Genomic DNA, 17,231 nt, shown 5'->3' with positions numbered 1-17,231 from the left:
ATGGACCCAGAATGATGTGAAATTGTACTTCGTGCAACATAATTCTGGGTGCCATTTACAAACCATAAGTGCTAATGACTCCATTTCTTTTTTTTGGTTGTAGGGGCTGTTGATTGGAGTACATTAAAACAAACCTGATCTCTCTAGGACATTCAGAAGCCAAGTTATAAGCCCACAAAGGTGTAACTGGACTACTTCTTTAAATTGACACCAGATCCGGTGACCTTTGGGACATGGTTTGACCCCCTTAGGAAAGTGCTATCATCATGAAACATTCAGATCACTTACAACTCAATAGATTCTACCTTCCTGTAACGTTTCAGCCTGATTGGACCTTGTTTTCACACAAATGAACCCAGAATGACGTGAAATTGTGCTTCGTGCAACATAATTCTGGGTGCCATTTACAAACCATAAGTGGTAATGACTCCATTCCTTTTTGTGGTTGTAGGGGCTGTTGATTGGAGTACACTAAAACAAACCTGATCTCTCTAGGACATTCAGAAGCCAAGTTATAAGCCCACAAATGTGTAACTGGACTACTTCTTTAAATTGACACCAGATCCGGTGACCTTTGGGACATGGTTTGACCCCCTTAGGAAAGTGATATCATCATGAAACGTTCAGATCACTTACAACTCAATAGATTCTACCTTCCTGTAACGTTTCAGCCTGATTGGACCTTGTTTTCACACAAATGGACCCAGAATGATGTGAAATTGTACTTCGTGCAACATAATTCTGGGTGCCATTTACAAACCATAAGTGCTAATGACTCCATTCCTTTTTGTGGTTGTAGGGGCTGTTGATTGGAGTACATTAAAACAAACCTGATCTCTCTAGGACATTCAGAAGCCAAGTTATAAGCCCACAAAGGTGTAACTGGACTACTTCTTTAAATTGACACCAGATCCGGTGACCTTTGGGACATGGTTTGACCCCCTTAGGAAAGTGCTATCATCATGAAACATTCAGATCACTTACAACTCAATAGATTCTACCTTCCTGTAACGTTTCAGCCTGATTGGACCTTGTTTTCACACAAATGAACCCAGAATGACGTGAAATTGTGCTTCGTGCAACATAATTCTGGGTGCCATTTACAAACCTTAAGTGCTAATGACTCCATTCCTTTTTGTGGTTGTAGGGGCTGTTGATTGGAGTACACTAAAAAAAACCTGATCTCTCTAGGACATTCAGAAGCCAAGTTATAAGCCCACAAATGTGTAACTGGACTACTTCTTTAAATTGACACCAGATCCGGTGACCTTTGGGACATAGTTTGACCCCCTTAGGAAAGTGCTATCATCATGAAACGTTCAGATCACTTACAACTCAATAGATTCTACCTTCCTGTAACGTTTCAGCCTGATTGGACCTTGTTTTCACACAAATGAACCCAGAATGATGTGAAATTGTGCTTCGTGCAACATAATTCTGGGTGCCATTTAAAAACCATAAGTTCTAATGACTCCATTCCTTTTAGTGGTAATGGGGGCTGCTAATTGGAGTACTCTAAAACGAACCTGACCTCTCTAGGATATTCAGAAGCCAAGTTCTAAGCCCACAAATGTGTAACTGGACTACTTCTTTAAAGTGACACCAGGCCCGGTGACCTTTGGGACATGGTTTGACCCCCTATAGGAATGTGCGATCATCATGAAACGTTCAGATCACTTACAACTCAATAGATTCTACCTTCCTGTAACGTTTCAGCCTGATTGGACCTTGTTTTCACACAAATGAACCCAGAATGATGTGAAATTGTGCTTCGTGCAACATAATTCTGGGTGCCATTTACAAACCATAAGTGCTAATGACTCCATTCCTTTTTGTGGTTGTAGGGGCTGTTGATTTGAGTACACTAAAACAAACCTAACCTCTCTAGGGCATTCAGAAGCCAAGTTATAAGCCCACAAAGGTGTAACTGGACTACTTCTTTTAAGTGACACTAGGCCCGGTGACCTTTGGGACATGGTTTTGCCCCCTATAGGAATGTGCGATCATCTTGAAACGTTCAGATCACTTACAACTCAATAGATTCTACCTTCCTGTAACGTTTCAGCCTGATTGGACCTTGTTTTCACACAAATGAACCCAGAATGATGTGAAATTGTGCTTCGTGCAACATAATTCTGGGTGCCATTTAAAAACCATAAGTGCTAATGACTCCATTCCTTTTTGAGGTTGTAGGGGCTGTTGATTGGAGTACACTAAAACAAACCTGATCTCTCTAGGACATTCAGAAGCCAAGTTATAAGCCCTCAAAGGTGTAACTGGACTACTTCTTTAAAGTGACACCAGGCCCGGTGACCTTTGGGACATGGTTTGACCCCCTTAAGAAATGCTATCATCATGAAACGTTCAGATCATTTACAACTCAATAGATTCTACCTTCCTGTAACGTTTCAGCCTGATTGGACCTTGTTTTCACACAAATGAACCCAGAATGATGTGAAATTGTGCTTCGTGCAACATAATTCTGGGTCCCATTTACAAACCTTGAGTGCTAATGACTCCATTCCTTTTTTGTGGTTGTAGGGGCTGTTGATTGGAGTACACTAAAACAAACCTGATCTCTCTAGGACATTCAGAAGCCAAGTTATAAGCCCACAAATGTGTAACTGGACTACTTCTTTAAATTGACACCAGATCCGGTGACCTTTGGGACATGGTTTGACCCCCTTAGGAAAGTGATATCATCATGAAACGTTCAGATCACTTACAACTCAATAGATTCTACCTTCCTGTAACGTTTCAGCCTGATTGGACCTTGTTTTCACACAAATGGACCCAGAATGATGTGAAATTGTACTTCGTGCAACATAATTCTGGGTGCCATTTACAAACCATAAGTGCTAATGACTCCATTCCTTTTTGTGGTTGTAGGGGCTGTTGATTGGAGTACATTAAAACAAACCTGATCTCTCTAGGACATTCAGAAGCCAAGTTATAAGCCCACAAAGGTGTAACTGGACTACTTCTTTAAATTGACACCAGATCCGGTGACCTTTGGGACATGGTTTGACCCCCTTAGGAAAGTGCTATCATCATGAAACATTCAGATCACTTACAACTCAATAGATTCTACCTTCCTGTAACGTTTCAGCCTGATTGGACCTTGTTTTCACACAAATGAACCCAGAATGACGTGAAATTGTGCTTCGTGCAACATAATTCTGGGTGCCATTTACAAACCTTAAGTGCTAATGACTCCATTCCTTTTTGTGGTTGTAGGGGCTGTTGATTGGAGTACACTAAAAAAAACCTGATCTCTCTAGGACATTCAGAAGCCAAGTTATAAGCCCACAAATGTGTAACTGGACTACTTCTTTAAATTGACACCAGATCCGGTGACCTTTGGGACATAGTTTGACCCCCTTAGGAAAGTGCTATCATCATGAAACGTTCAGATCACTTACAACTCAATAGATTCTACCTTCCTGTAACGTTTCAGCCTGATTGGACCTTGTTTTCACACAAATGAACCCAGAATGATGTGAAATTGTGCTTCGTGCAACATAATTCTGGGTGCCATTTAAAAACCATAAGTTCTAATGACTCCATTCCTTTTAGTGGTAATGGGGGCTGCTAATTGGAGTACTCTAAAACGAACCTGACCTCTCTAGGATATTCAGAAGCCAAGTTCTAAGCCCACAAATGTGTAACTGGACTACTTCTTTAAAGTGACACCAGGCCCGGTGACCTTTGGGACATGGTTTGACCCCCTATAGGAATGTGCGATCATCATGAAACGTTCAGATCACTTACAACTCAATAGATTCTACCTTCCTGTAACGTTTCAGCCTGATTGGACCTTGTTTTCACACAAATGGACCCAGAATGATGTGAAATTGTACTTCGTGCAACATAATTCTGGGTGCCATTTACAAACCATAAGTGCTAATGACTCCATTCCTTTTTGTGGTTGTAGGGGCTGTTGATTGGAGTACATTAAAACAAACCTGATCTCTCTAGGACATTCAGAAGCCAAGTTATAAGCCCACAAAGGTGTAACTGGACTACTTCTTTAAATTGACACCAGATCCGGTGACCTTTGGGACATGGTTTGACCCCCTTAGGAAAGTGCTATCATCATGAAACATTCAGATCCCTTACAACTCAATAGATTCTACCTTCCTGTAACGTTTCAGCCTGATTGGACCTTGTTTTCACACAAATGAACCCAGAATGACGTGAAATTGTGCTTCGTGCAACATAATTCTGGGTGCCATTTACAAACCATAAGTGGTAATGACTCCATTCCTTTTTGTGGTTGTAGGGGCTGTTGATTGGAGTACACTAAAACAAACCTGATCTCTCTAGGACATTCAGAAGCCAAGTTATAAGCCCACAAATGTGTAACTGGACTACTTCTTTAAATTGACACCAGATCCGGTGACCTTTGGGACATGGTTTGACCCCCTTAGGAAAGTGATATCATCATGAAACGTTCAGATCACTTACAACTCAATAGATTCTACCTTCCTGTAACGTTTCAGCCTGATTGGACCTTGTTTTCACACAAATGGACCCAGAATGATGTGAAATTGTGCTTCGTGCAACATAATTCTGGGTGCCATTTACAAACCATAAGTGCTAATGACTCCATTCCTTTTTGTGGTTGTAGGGGCTGTTGATTGGAGTACATTAAAACAAACCTGATCTCTCTAGGACATTCAGAAGCCAAGTTATAAGCCCACAAAGGTGTAACTGGACTACTTCTTTAAATTGACACCAGATCCGGTGACCTTTGGGACATGGTTTGACCCCCTTAGGAAAGTGCTATCATCATGAAACATTCAGATCACTTACAACTCAATAGATTCTACCTTCCTGTAACGTTTCAGCCTGATTGGACCTTGTTTTCACACAAATGAACCCAGAATGACGTGAAATTGTGCTTCGTGCAACATAATTCTGGGTGCCATTTACAAACCTTAAGTGCTAATGACTCCATTCCTTTTTGTGGTTGTAGGGGCTGTTGATTGGAGTACACTAAAAAAAACCTGATCTCTCTAGGACATTCAGAAGCCAAGTTATAAGCCCACAAATGTGTAACTGGACTACTTTAAATTGACACCAGATCCGGTGACCTTTGGGACATAGTTTGACCCCCTTAGGAAAGTGCTATCATCATGAAACGTTCAGATCACTTACAACTCAATAGATTCTACCTTCCTGTAACGTTTCAGCCTGATTGGACCTTGTTTTCACACAAATGAACCCAGAATGATGTGAAATTGTGCTTCGTGCAACATAATTCTGGGTGCCATTTAAAAACCATAAGTTCTAATGACTCCATTCCTTTTAGTGGTAATGGGGGCTGCTAATTGGAGTACTCTAAAACGAACCTGACCTCTCTAGGATATTCAGAAGCCAAGTTCTAAGCCCACAAATGTGTAACTGGACTACTTCTTTAAAGTGACACCAGGCCCGGTGACCTTTGGGACATGGTTTGACCCCCTATAGGAATGTGCGATCATCATGAAACGTTCAGATCACTTACAACTCAATAGATTCTACCTTCCTGTAACGTTTCAGCCTGATTGGACCTTGTTTTCACACAAATGGACCCAGAATGATGTGAAATTGTACTTCGTGCAACATAATTCTGGGTGCCATTTACAAACCATAAGTGCTAATGACTCCATTCCTTTTTGTGGTTGTAGGGGCTGTTGATTGGAGTACATTAAAACAAACCTGATCTCTCTAGGACATTCAGAAGCCAAGTTATAAGCCCACAAAGGTGTAACTGGACTACTTCTTTAAATTGACACCAGATCCGGTGACCTTTGGGACATGGTTTGACCCCCTTAGGAAAGTGCTATCATCATGAAACATTCAGATCACTTACAACTCAATAGATTCTACCTTCCTGTAACGTTTCAGCCTGATTGGACCTTGTTTTCACACAAATGAACCCAGAATGACGTGAAATTGTGCTTCGTGCAACATAATTCTGGGTGCCATTTACAAACCATAAGTGGTAATGACTCCATTCCTTTTTTTGGTTGTAGGGGCTGTTGATTGGAGTACACTAAAACAAACCTGATCTCTCTAGGACATTCAGAAGCCAAGTTATAAGCCCACAAATGTGTAACTGGACTACTTCTTTAAATTGACACCAGATCCGGTGACCTTTGGGACATGGTTTGACCCCCTTAGGAAAGTGATATCATCATGAAACGTTCAGATCACTTACAACTCAATAGATTCTACCTTCCTGTAACGTTTCAGCCTGATTGGACCTTGTTTTCACACAAATGGACCCAGAATGATGTGAAATTGTACTTCGTGCAACATAATTCTGGGTGCCATTTACAAACCATAAGTGCTAATGACTCCATTCCTTTTTGTGGTTGTAGGGGCTGTTGATTGGAGTACATTAAAACAAACCTGATCTCTCTAGGACATTCAGAAGCCAAGTTATAAGCCCACAAAGGTGTAACTGGACTACTTCTTTAAATTGACACCAGATCCGGTGACCTTTGGGACATGGTTTGACCCCCTTAGGAAAGTGCTATCATCATGAAACATTCAGATCACTTACAACTCAATAGATTCTACCTTCCTGTAACGTTTCAGCCTGATTGGACCTTGTTTTCACACAAATGAACCCAGAATGACGTGAAATTGTGCTTCGTGCAACATAATTCTGGGTGCCATTTACAAACCTTAAGTGCTAATGACTCCATTCCTTTTTGTGGTTGTAGGGGCTGTTGATTGGAGTACACTAAAAAAAACCTGATCTCTCTAGGACATTCAGAAGCCAAGTTATAAGCCCACAAATGTGTAACTGGACTACTTCTTTAAATTGACACCAGATCCGGTGACCTTTGGGACATAGTTTGACCCCCTTAGGAAAGTGCTATCATCATGAAACGTTCAGATCACTTACAACTCAATAGATTCTACCTTCCTGTAACGTTTCAGCCTGATTGGACCTTGTTTTCACACAAATGAACCCAGAATGATGTGAAATTGTGCTTCGTGCAACATAATTCTGGGTGCCATTTAAAAACCATAAGTTCTAATGACTCCATTCCTTTTAGTGGTAATGGGGGCTGCTAATTGGAGTACTCTAAAACGAACCTGACCTCTCTAGGATATTCAGAAGCCAAGTTCTAAGCCCACAAATGTGTAACTGGACTACTTCTTTAAAGTGACACCAGGCCCGGTGACCTTTGGGACATGGTTTGACCCCCTATAGGAATGTGCGATCATCATGAAACGTTCAGATCACTTACAACTCAATAGATTCTACCTTCCTGTAACGTTTCAGCCTGATTGGACCTTGTTTTCACACAAATGAACCCAGAATGATGTGAAATTGTGCTTCGTGCAACATAATTCTGGGTGCCATTTACAAACCATAAGTGCTAATGACTCCATTCCTTTTTGTGGTTGTAGGGGCTGTTGATTTGAGTACACTAAAACAAACCTAACCTCTCTAGGGCATTCAGAAGCCAAGTTATAAGCCCACAAAGGTGTAACTGGACTACTTCTTTTAAGTGACACTAGGCCCGGTGACCTTTGGGACATGGTTTTGCCCCCTATAGGAATGTGCGATCATCTTGAAACGTTCAGATCACTTACAACTCAATAGATTCTACCTTCCTGTAACGTTTCAGCCTGATTGGACCTTGTTTTCACACAAATGAACCCAGAATGATGTGAAATTGTGCTTCGTGCAACATAATTCTGGGTGCCATTTAAAAACCATAAGTGCTAATGACTCCATTCCTTTTTGAGGTTGTAGGGGCTGTTGATTGGAGTACACTAAAACAAACCTGATCTCTCTAGGACATTCAGAAGCCAAGTTATAAGCCCTCAAAGGTGTAACTGGACTACTTCTTTAAAGTGACACCAGGCCCGGTGACCTTTGGGACATGGTTTGACCCCCTTAAGAAATGCTATCATCATGAAACGTTCAGATCATTTACAACTCAATAGATTCTACCTTCCTGTAACGTTTCAGCCTGATTGGACCTTGTTTTCACACAAATGAACCCAGAATGATGTGAAATTGTGCTTCGTGCAACATAATTCTGGGTCCCATTTACAAACCTTGAGTGCTAATGACTCCATTCCTTTTTTGTGGTTGTAGGGGCTGTTGATTGGAGTACACTAAAACAAACCTGATCTCTCTAGGACATTCAGAAGCCAAGTTATAAGCCCACAAATGTGTAACTGGACTACTTCTTTAAATTGACACCAGATCCGGTGACCTTTGGGACATGGTTTGACCCCCTTAGGAAAGTGATATCATCATGAAACGTTCAGATCACTTACAACTCAATAGATTCTACCTTCCTGTAACGTTTCAGCCTGATTGGACCTTGTTTTCACACAAATGGACCCAGAATGATGTGAAATTGTACTTCGTGCAACATAATTCTGGGTGCCATTTACAAACCATAAGTGCTAATGACTCCATTCCTTTTTGTGGTTGTAGGGGCTGTTGATTGGAGTACATTAAAACAAACCTGATCTCTCTAGGACATTCAGAAGCCAAGTTATAAGCCCACAAAGGTGTAACTGGACTACTTCTTTAAATTGACACCAGATCCGGTGACCTTTGGGACATGGTTTGACCCCCTTAGGAAAGTGCTATCATCATGAAACATTCAGATCACTTACAACTCAATAGATTCTACCTTCCTGTAACGTTTCAGCCTGATTGGACCTTGTTTTCACACAAATGAACCCAGAATGACGTGAAATTGTGCTTCGTGCAACATAATTCTGGGTGCCATTTACAAACCTTAAGTGCTAATGACTCCATTCCTTTTTGTGGTTGTAGGGGCTGTTGATTGGAGTACACTAAAAAAAACCTGATCTCTCTAGGACATTCAGAAGCCAAGTTATAAGCCCACAAATGTGTAACTGGACTACTTCTTTAAATTGACACCAGATCCGGTGACCTTTGGGACATAGTTTGACCCCCTTAGGAAAGTGCTATCATCATGAAACGTTCAGATCACTTACAACTCAATAGATTCTACCTTCCTGTAACGTTTCAGCCTGATTGGACCTTGTTTTCACACAAATGAACCCAGAATGATGTGAAATTGTGCTTCGTGCAACATAATTCTGGGTGCCATTTAAAAACCATAAGTTCTAATGACTCCATTCCTTTTAGTGGTAATGGGGGCTGCTAATTGGAGTACTCTAAAACGAACCTGACCTCTCTAGGATATTCAGAAGCCAAGTTCTAAGCCCACAAATGTGTAACTGGACTACTTCTTTAAAGTGACACCAGGCCCGGTGACCTTTGGGACATGGTTTGACCCCCAATAGGAATGTGCGATCATCATGAAACGTTCAGATCACTTACAACTCAATAGATTCTACCTTCCTGTAACGTTTCAGCCTGATTGGACCTTGTTTTCACACAAATGGACCCAGAATGATGTGAAATTGTACTTCGTGCAACATAATTCTGGGTGCCATTTACAAACCATAAGTGCTAATGACTCCATTCCTTTTTGTGGTTGTAGGGGCTGTTGATTGGAGTACATTAAAACAAACCTGATCTCTCTAGGACATTCAGAAGCCAAGTTATAAGCCCACAAAGGTGTAACTGGACTACTTCTTTAAATTGACACCAGATCCGGTGACCTTTGGGACATGGTTTGACCCCCTTAGGAAAGTGCTATCATCATGAAACATTCAGATCACTTACAACTCAATAGATTCTACCTTCCTGTAACGTTTCAGCCTGATTGGACCTTGTTTTCACACAAATGAACCCAGAATGACGTGAAATTGTGCTTCGTGCAACATAATTCTGGGTGCCATTTACAAACCATAAGTGGTAATGACTCCATTCCTTTTTGTGGTTGTAGGGGCTGTTGATTGGAGTACACTAAAACAAACCTGATCTCTCTAGGACATTCAGAAGCCAAGTTATAAGCCCACAAATGTGTAACTGGACTACTTCTTTAAATTGACACCAGATCCGGTGACCTTTGGGACATGGTTTGACCCCCTTAGGAAAGTGATATCATCATGAAACGTTCAGATCACTTACAACTCAATAGATTCTACCTTCCTGTAACGTTTCAGCCTGATTGGACCTTGTTTTCACACAAATGGACCCAGAATGATGTGAAATTGTACTTCGTGCAACATAATTCTGGGTGCCATTTACAAACCATAAGTGCTAATGACTCCATTCCTTTTTGTGGTTGTAGGGGCTGTTGATTGGAGTACATTAAAACAAACCTGATCTCTCTAGGAAATTCAGAAGCCAAGTTATAAGCCCACAAAGGTGTAACTGGACTACTTCTTTAAATTGACACCAGATCCGGTGACCTTTGGGACATGGTTTGACCCCCTTAGGAAAGTGCTATCATCATGAAACATTCAGATCACTTACAACTCAATAGATTCTACCTTCCTGTAACGTTTCAGCCTGATTGGACCTTGTTTTCACACAAATGAACCCAGAATGACGTGAAATTGTGCTTCGTGCAACATAATTCTGGGTGCCATTTACAAACCTTAAGTGCTAATGACTCCATTCCTTTTTGTGGTTGTAGGGGCTGTTGATTGGAGTACACTAAAAAAAACCTGATCTCTCTAGGACATTCAGAAGCCAAGTTATAAGCCCACAAATGTGTAACTGGACTACTTTAAATTGACACCAGATCCGGTGACCTTTGGGACATAGTTTGACCCCCTTAGGAAAGTGCTATCATCATGAAACGTTCAGATCACTTACAACTCAATAGATTCTACCTTCCTGTAACGTTTCAGCCTGATTGGACCTTGTTTTCACACAAATGAACCCAGAATGATGTGAAATTGTGCTTCGTGCAACATAATTCTGGGTGCCATTTAAAAACCATAAGTTCTAATGACTCCATTCCTTTTAGTGGTAATGGGGGCTGCTAATTGGAGTACTCTAAAACGAACCTGACCTCTCTAGGATATTCAGAAGCCAAGTTCTAAGCCCACAAATGTGTAACTGGACTACTTCTTTAAAGTGACACCAGGCCCGGTGACCTTTGGGACATGGTTTGACCCCCTATAGGAATGTGCGATCATCATGAAACGTTCAGATCACTTACAACTCAATAGATTCTACCTTCCTGTAACGTTTCAGCCTGATTGGACCTTGTTTTCACACAAATGGACCCAGAATGATGTGAAATTGTACTTCGTGCAACATAATTCTGGGTGCCATTTACAAACCATAAGTGCTAATGACTCCATTCCTTTTTGTGGTTGTAGGGGCTGTTGATTGGAGTACATTAAAACAAACCTGATCTCTCTAGGACATTCAGAAGCCAAGTTATAAGCCCACAAAGGTGTAACTGGACTACTTCTTTAAATTGACACCAGATCCGGTGACCTTTGGGACATGGTTTGACCCCCTTAGGAAAGTGCTATCATCATGAAACATTCAGATCACTTACAACTCAATAGATTCTACCTTCCTGTAACGTTTCAGCCTGATTGGACCTTGTTTTCACACAAATGAACCCAGAATGACGTGAAATTGTGCTTCGTGCAACATAATTCTGGGTGCCATTTACAAACCATAAGTGCTAATGACTCCATTCCTTTTTGTGGTTGTAGGGGCTGTTGATTGGAGTACATTAAAACAAACCTGATCTCTCTAGGACATTCAGAAGCCAAGTTATAAGCCCACAAAGGTGTAACTGGACTACTTCTTTAAATTGACACCAGATCCGGTGACCTTTGGGACATGGTTTGACCCCCTTAGGAAAGTGCTATCATCATGAAACGTTCAGATCACTTACAACTCAATAGATTCTACCTTCCTGTAACGTTTCAGCCTGATTGGACCTTGTTTTCACACAAATGGACCCAGAATGATGTGAAATTGTACTTCGTGCAACATAATTCTGGGTGCCATTTACAAACCATAAGTGCTAATGACTCCATTCCTTTTTGTGGTTGTAGGGGCTGTTGATTTGAGTACATTAAAACAAACCTGATCTCTCTAGGACATTCAGAAGCCAAGTTATAAGCCCACAAAGGTGTAACTGGACTACTTCTTTAAATTGACACCAGATCCGGTGACCTTTGGGACATGGTTTGACCCCCTTAGGAAAGTGCTATCATCATGAAACATTCAGATCACTTACAACTCAATAGATTCTACCTTCCTGTAACGTTTCAGCCTGATTGGACCTTGTTTTCACACAAATGAACCCAGAATGACGTGAAATTGTGCTTCGTGCAACATAATTCTGGGTGCCATTTACAAACCTTAAGTGCTAATGACTCCATTCCTTTTTGTGGTTGTAGGGGCTGTTGATTGGAGTACACTAAAAAAAACCTGATCTCTCTAGGACATTCAGAAGCCAAGTTATAAGCCCACAAATGTGTAACTGGACTACTTCTTTAAATTGACACCAGATCCGGTGACCTTTGGGAAACAGTTTGACCCCCTTAGGAAAGTGCTATCATCATGAAATGTTCAGATCACTTACAACTCATTAGATTCTACCTTCCTGTAACGTTTCAGCCTGATTGGACCTTGTTTTCACACAAATGAACCCAGAATGATGTGAAATTGTGCTTCGTGCAACATAATTCTGGGTGCCATTTAAAAACCATAAGTTCTAATGACTCCATTCCTTTTTGTGGTTGTAGGGGCTGTTGATTGGAGTACATTAAAACAAACCTGATCTCTCTAGGACATTCAGAAGCCAAGTTATAAGCCCACAAATGTGTAACTGGACTACTTCTTTAAATTGACACCAGATCCGGTGACCTTTGGGACATAGTTTGACCCCCTTAGGAAAGTGCTATCATCATGAAACGTTCAGATCACTTACAACTCAATAGATTCTACCTTCCTGTAACGTTTCAGCCTGATTGGACCTTGTTTTCACACAAATGAACCCAGAATGATGTGAAATTGTGCTTCGTGCAACATAATTCTGGGTGCCATTTAAAAACCATAAGTTCTAATGACTCCATTCCTTTTAGTGGTAATGGGGGCTGCTAATTGGAGTACTCTAAAACGAACCTGACCTCTCCAGGATATTCAGAAGCCAAGTTCTAAGCCCACAAATGTGTAATTGGACTACTTCTTTAAAGTGACACCAGGCCCGGTGACCTTTGGGACATGGTTTGACCCCCCATAGGAATGTGCGATCATCATGAAACGTTCAGATCACTTACAACTCAATAGATTCTACCTTCCTGTAACGTTTCAGCCTGATTGGACCTTGTTTTCACACAAATGGACCCAGAATGATGTGAAATTGTACTTCGTGCAACATAATTCTGGGTGCCATTTACAAACCATAATTGCTAATGACTCCATTCCTTTTTGTGGTTGTAGGGGCTGTTGATTGGAGTACATTAAAACAAACCTGATCTCTCTAGGACATTCAGAAGCCAAGTTATAAGCCCACAAAGGTGTAACTGGACTACTTCTTTAAATTGACACCAGATCCGGTGACCTTTGGGACATGGTTTGACCCCCTTAGGAAAGTGCTATCATCATGAAACATTCAGATCACTTACAACTCAATAGATTCTACCTTCCTGTAACGTTTCAGCCTGATTGGACCTTGTTTTCACACAAATGAACCCAGAATGACGTGAAATTGTGCTTCGTGCAACATAATTCTGGGTGCCATTTACAAACCATAAGTGCTAATGACTCCATTCCTTTTTGTGGTTGTAGGGGCTGTTGATTGGAGTACATTAAAACAAACCTGATCTCTCTAGGACATTCAGAAGCCAAGTTATAAGCCCACAAAGGTGTAACTGGACTACTTCTTTAAATTGACACCAGATCCGGTGACCTTTGGGACATGGTTTGACCCCCTTAGGAAAGTGCTATCATCATGAAACGTTCAGATCACTTACAACTCAATAGATTCTACCTTCCTGTAACGTTTCAGCCTGATTGGACTTTGTTTTCACACAAATGGACCCAGAATGATGTGAAATTGTACTTCGTGCAACATAATTCTGGGTGCCATTTACAAACCATAAGTGCTAATGACTCCATTCCTTTTTGTGGTTGTAGGGGCTGTTGATTGGAGTACATTAAAACAAACCTGATCTCTCTAGGACATTCAGAAGCCAAGTTATAAGCCCACAAAGGTGTAACTGGACTACTTCTTTAAATTGACACCAGATCCGGTGACCTTTGGGACATGGTTTGACCCCCTTAGGAAAGTGCTATCATCATGAAACATTCAGATCACTTACAACTCAATAGATTCTACCTTCCTGTAACGTTTCAGCCTGATTGGACCTTGTTTTCACACAAATGAACCCAGAATGACGTGAAATTGTGCTTCGTGCAACATAATTCTGGGTGCCATTTACAAACCTTAAGTGCTAATGACTCCATTCCTTTTTGTGGTTGTAGGGGCTGTTGATTGGAGTACACTAAAAAAGACCTGATCTCTCTAGGACATTCAGAAGCCAAGTTATAAGCCCACAAATGTGTAACTGGACTACTTCTTTAAATTGACACCAGATCCGGTGACCTTTGGGACATAGTTTGACCCCCTTAGGAAAGTGCTATCATCATGAAACGTTCAGATCACTTACAACTCAATAGATTCTACCTTCCTGTAACGTTTCAGCCTGATTGGACCTTGTTTTCACACAAATGAACCCAGAATGATGTGAAATTGTGCTTCGTGCAACATAATTCTGGGTGCCATTTAAAAACCATAAGTTCTAATGACTCCATTCCTTTTTGTGGTTGTAGGGGCTGTTGATTGGAGTACATTAAAACAAACCTGATCTCTCTAGGACATTCAGAAGCCAAGTTATAAGCCCACAAAGGTGTAACTGGACTACTTCTTTAATGTGACACCAGGCCCGGTGACCTTTGGGACATGGTTTGACCCCCTTAAGAAATGCTATCATCATGAAACGTTCAGATCATTTACAACTCAATAGATTCTACCTTCCTGTAACGTTTCAGCCTGATTGGACCTTGTTTTCACACAAATGAACCCAGAATGATGTGAAATTGTGCTTCGTGCAACATAATTCTGGGTCCCATTTACAAACCTTGAGTGCTAATGACTCCATTCCTTTTTTGTGGTTGTAGGGGCTGTTGATTGGAGTACACTAAAACAAACCTGATCTCTCTAGGACATTCAGAAGCCAAGTTATAAGCCCACAAATGTGTAACTGGACTACTTCTTTAAATTGACACCAGATCCGGTGACCTTTGGGACATGGTTTGACCCCCTTAGGAAAGTGATATCATCATGAAACGTTCAGATCACTTACAACTCAATAGATTCTACCTTCCTGTAACGTTTCAGCCTGATTGGACCTTGTTTTCACACAAATGAACCCAGAATGATGTGAAATTGTGCTTCGTGCAACATAATTCTGGGTGCCATTTACAAACCATAAGTGCTAATGACTCCATTCCTTTTTGTGGTTGTAGGGGCTGTTGATTGGAGTACACTAAAACAAACCTAACCTCTCTAGGGCATTCAGAAGCCAAGTTATAAGCCCACAAAGGTGTAACTGGACTACTTCTTTTAAGTGACACCAGGCCCGGTGACCTTTGGGACATGGTTTTGCCCCCTATAGGAATGTGCGATCATCTTGAAACGTTCAGATCACTTACAACTCAATAGATTCTACCTTCCTGTAACGTTTCAGCCTAATTGGACCTTGTTTTCACACAAATGAACCCAGAATGATGTGAAATTGTGCTTCGTGCAACATAATTCTGGGTGCCATTTAAAAACCATAAGTGCTAATGACTCCATTCCTTTTTGAGGTTGTAGGGGCTGTTGATTGGAGTACACTAAAACAAACCTGATCTCTCTAGGACATTCAGAAGCCAAGTTATAAGCCCTCAAAGGTGTAACTGGACTACTTCTTTAAAGTGACACCAGGCCCGGTGACCTTTGGGACATGGTTTGACCCCCTTAAGAAATGCTATCATCATGAAACGTTCAGATCATTTACAACTCAATAGATTCTACCTTCCTGTAACGTTTCAGCCTGATTGGACCTTGTTTTCACACAAATGAACCCAGAATGACGTGAAATTGTGCTTCGTGCAACATAATTCTGGGTGCCATTTACAAACCTTAAGTGCTAATGACTCCATTCCTTTTTGTGGTTGTAGGGGCTGTTGATTGGAGTACACTAAAAAAACCTGATCTCTCTAGGACATTCAGAAGCCAAGTTATAAGCCCACAAATGTGTAACTGGACTACTTCTTTAAATTGACACCAGATCCGGTGACCTTTGGGACATAGTTTGACCCCCTTAGGAAAGTGATATCATCATGAAACGTTCAGATCACTTACAACTCAATAGATTCTACCTTCCTGTAACGTTTCAGCCTGATTGGACCTTGTTTTCACACAAATGAACCCAGAATGATGTGAAATTGTGCTTCGTGCAACATAATTCTGGGTGCCATTTAAAAACCATAAGTTCTAATGACTCCATTCCTTTTAGTGGTAATGGGGGCTGCTAATTGGAGTACTCTAAAACGAACCTGACCTCTCTAGGATATTCAGAAGCCAAGTTCTAAGCCCACAAATGTGTAACTGGACTACTTCTTTAAAGTGACACCAGGCCCGGTGACCTTTGGGACATGGTTTGACCCCCTATAGGAATGTGCGATCATCATGAAACGTTCAGATCACTTACAACTCAATAGATTCTACCTTCCTGTAACGTTTCAGCCTGATTGGACCTTGTTTTCACACAAATGGACCCAGAATGATGTGAAATTGTACTTCGTGCAACATAATTCTGGGTGCCATTTACAAACCATAAGTGCTAATGACTCCATTCCTTTTTGTGGTTGTAGGGGCTGTTGATTGGAGTACATTAAAACAAACCTGATCTCTCTAGGACATTCAGAAGCCAAGTTATAAGCCCACAAAGGTGTAACTGGACTACTTCTTTAAATTGACACCAGATCCGGTGACCTTTGGAACATGGTTTGACCCCCTTAGGAAAGTGCTATCATCATGAAACATTCAGATCACTTACAACTCAATAGATTCTACCTTCCTGTAACGTTTCAGCCTGATTGGACCTTGTTTTCACACAAATGAACCCAGAATGACGTGAAATTGTGCTTCGTGCAACATAATTCTGGGTGCCATTTACAAACCATAAGTGCTAATGACTCCATTCCTTTTTGTGGTTGTAGGGGCTGTTGATTGGAGTACATTAAAACAAACCTGATCTCTCTAGGACATTCAGAAGCCAAGTTATGAGCCCAC

Source organism: Nothobranchius furzeri, chromosome 8 (genome assembly GCF_043380555.1).
Source record: "Nothobranchius furzeri strain GRZ-AD chromosome 8, NfurGRZ-RIMD1, whole genome shotgun sequence".
NCBI classification, from domain to species: Eukaryota; Metazoa; Chordata; class Actinopteri; order Cyprinodontiformes; family Nothobranchiidae; genus Nothobranchius; species Nothobranchius furzeri.
Note: the sequence above shows the minus strand (reverse complement) of the source record.